This window comes from Pteropus vampyrus, unplaced genomic scaffold (assembly GCF_000151845.1).
Source record: "Pteropus vampyrus isolate Shadow unplaced genomic scaffold, Pvam_2.0 Scaffold957, whole genome shotgun sequence".
NCBI lineage: Eukaryota > Metazoa > Chordata > Mammalia > Chiroptera > Pteropodidae > Pteropus > Pteropus vampyrus.
Genome location: NW_011889738.1, coordinates 32,135 through 35,646, shown reverse-complemented (window position 1 = coordinate 35,646; position 3,512 = coordinate 32,135). Strand labels below are relative to the sequence as shown.

Below are 3,512 nucleotides of genomic sequence, written 5' to 3'. Positions count from 1 at the left end.
AAGAGCAACAAGAATAACACCTTCATAGAAAATTCGAAAGGTGCAATAGAACATACATGAAGATCTGAGTGTTCATCCTTCTCCGTTCTGTAGCCTTCCAGCTTTGGCCTCTGGACTTAACAACCGGTAAGTTTCAGCATGTCCTTTGAGATTTCTTAGTTGAACCACCAGATCGTACTGACACTGTCACCTCGTGTCTCTAAGGGCTTTTCCTATATTTCCTCATTGAATTTCCATTGACCATGAACGCATAGGGAGGAGACGGCAGGAATGGAGTCCTCTGCTTCACACTGTTCTCAACCTGGGGTCTGAAACCCTCCTCATCACTGCATTGTGAACGTTGTTTCTCCAATCACAGGGACACATTGTTCTGAATATTCTCTTTCTTTTCATTTTGGCCTCCAATTTCTTTGTCCACACACACATTTTTCTATCAATCTGGGATGATTAAAATTCTTGTTTGGGAAAAACACGATATTATCTGTTATTTTCCACCCTCTCTCAACGGGGTAACCCCTAGAGGAAATGCGACACTGTTCATATTAATTGCAGTTTTTATAGCTCATCAATGACTTGTTTGATTTATTAAAGAAATTAGGTCTACAGCCATGCTACACTGAACAAGCCCGATCCCATCTGATCTCGTAAGCTAAGCAGGGACGGGCCTGGTTAGTGCTTGGGTGGGAGACCACCTAGGAAGACCAGGTGCTATAGGTGTAAAATATAAAAAATAAGGGATTGTAAACTGACAAGGTCCTTGCAATCTGTGAGGTCAACCAAGTGTTGCCTCACCTAAAAAATTAGCTGGAAGTCAGCAATAATTTGTACTATAGTGTAAAATACTTGAAAAATAGACGTTTCGTTTTAAATATGCCTAATTTCTCATCTATATCCTAAAATTGTCACTTACTCTATACTTCGGGTCTGGTTCCTTACACTCCTACAGCAAGTGTTTACCACATTATCATAAGAATGGGTGTGATTGGTCCACACATGAGCCAGAACACACATTGAATTCTAGAGTCTCTGGTCATCTAAAATTTTCATTTACACAGGCATTGATTATATATTTTCACTGAACCCACTATTAAAATATAGTCATCTTTATTCTTATTTGCTCAGTGAATAGCCAGTCTCTAATATACACATTGACATAAAATTGTTCCATGCATTTGCAGAGACTGAGCAATAATTAAGTATATAGATTTAATTAGGTATATATAGATTAGGAATATAGATTTAGAGAATGATAGGATTTATATAACATAGTTATATGCTTAGAGAGAAATACAACTTTTAAAACTGATTTCTACTAATGTTGCTTTTTAATTGATGTGGAACACATTTCCAGTTGTTCTAAAAATGTCTGGTGACTCAGGAATAGTAGAAATGGGTGGGGATCATACTATAATAAAAAATAGAAACACTTTATACGGTCAACCTGTTAGATTTGACCTGTTTACCCTGAAATTCTCACTATCAATTATATTTGCATGAGCAAGTCACTTTCTCTCATATATCATGTTTTTAGAAAGAGGATAACAATGTGGAGGCCTGCCGTTCAATTTTGGAAAGAAAAGACGTTTTCTGTTTTAATTCTCTTAAATGCCACTCTTGTCCATGTAAACACACACGTGTTTATATAATAGCAGTTGGACCCAGATTGTGCAGCATGCGTTCACCCTGAAAGTTGTGTGACATGACCCGTCACCGTGGTAATGTGATGATGCCGTTCTTGCCTTCCATTGCAACCATCACTCTGTGAGTTGACAGGGAGGAGGCGAGAAGTTTTCAGATACTCACTGTCTAGACCTTGAGATGGGAACTTCATTTGTTGTGGAGGTACATTCATTTGACCTTCTGAATGCTGCTCCTTCAAAGGGGCCAGTTAACCTTGGCTGAAAACATGTTCCTCATCTTGTAAAACCATTCTCACCACTCCCATTTTGACTCCAAGGTTGTAAGTGTCTTTATAGATTTGTAGTATTATTTAATTGATATTTCTGATCCTTCTCTCAAGTGGGCTGTCTTAACTATTTTCCTAAATTTAGAACAATGTAAGATTCCCTAGTGAACATTTTGTTCTCACTCTCCAGAGAACAAATCCAGAAGAAACACTTCTACACTGCTTTGGGTTGGGAGAATTGTTCCATGGATTCACAGAGATTGAGATCCCAGCAGTAGACATGACACGGAAGGGGAATTCCAGGTCAACTTCTCAGAATGTGGGTGCCAAAATATGAGTCAAATATACGTAGTCTAAATACAGAGGTTTTAGAAAGGAGAGAAACTGGGATTTCATGGGGCATGTCCATGGGTTGATGCAGACAGGATCCCTGGGAGTTTGGGTGCTGCCTGGGAGAGCTGTGAGACAGGACAGAGCCATTGAGTAGGTGGAATGACCAGTAGGTGACATAGGTGACAGAGAGAGAGAGAGAGAGAGAGAGAGAGAGAGAGAGAGAGAGAGAGAGTTATTTCATATTAAAAAGCAAATTTACAGCGTTTTTTTGGCTACCAGGAAAGAACAATTATTTTGCCTAAGAGATTGGAAAGAATTCATAGCAGATGTGTCATCTGGACAAGACCTCTTTGGAGATGAGCAGGATTCCACATGTAGAAGAAACAGGTACAGAGATGAAAAATATATCCTGACACTGAGCAAGAGAAAGCAAAGTAGGATGATGAGATGAATGGTTTTGCTTTTAGGATTGAGAAAATTACTTATCATGAATGATGTCCACTTTTGTGAGGACCTGAAGAATGCTTATCCTCCAAAATTGTTGATAAGTATTTGGGTTTATAAAATTTGAGGAAGGACAGGATTTTAAAAACCTCCTACACCATGAGTTTCTTCCCACTCATTGTTGTCTATCACGTAGAAATTCTTGGGACAATGTGACCCTTTCTGCAAATGTTTTTTGTGTTTCTTTATTCACTGTGAGATGTGAACATTCCAAATTGACTTATAGTATCAACAATGACTTGAGAAAAGCTTTTGATAGCACTGTGGACCTAACTTAGCAGTACAGGAAATAAACAGCTGAGAAGGAGAGAATTTAGGCAGAACTGGAATGGAACTGGTCTGGTCCAAGTGAGAACAGGAATTTAAGGAGCCCCAATGAGAGAGATTTCACAAGCAAGTAGATTTGGGATAAGAAATTCTATGACTACAGAATCTTCATGATAGGGAGAAAACATATGCTTGCTATATCTACAATGGATAAAAGAGCCAATTTAAAATTCTAGTGAAATGAGTTTGTAGAATAACTACATAAACTAAATATTGGGCTCACTAATCATATGATAGATTATAGATTTATAAACCTGTTGGCACTGGGAACAATTCTTTTAGATGACCCCTGGCTGATAGTTATTCATTGTGTCCAATCGCATATCATATTTCAACGCTCTTGAACCAATACACAGACAAAACATGGAAATCTTAATTGTGCTGACAAAAAATAAAATTTTATAAAACATAACCTCTTTAAATGATCTTTGGGAAAGGAGCT

The 3,512-nt window shown here is 38.0% G+C and overlaps 1 pseudogene; it reads left to right on the top strand.

Moving 5' to 3' along the window:
- The first annotated feature begins 598 nt into the window (after window positions 1-598).
- Window positions 599-717, top strand: LOC111734306 (annotated as a pseudogene).
- Window positions 718-3,512: the final 2,795 nt, after the last annotated feature.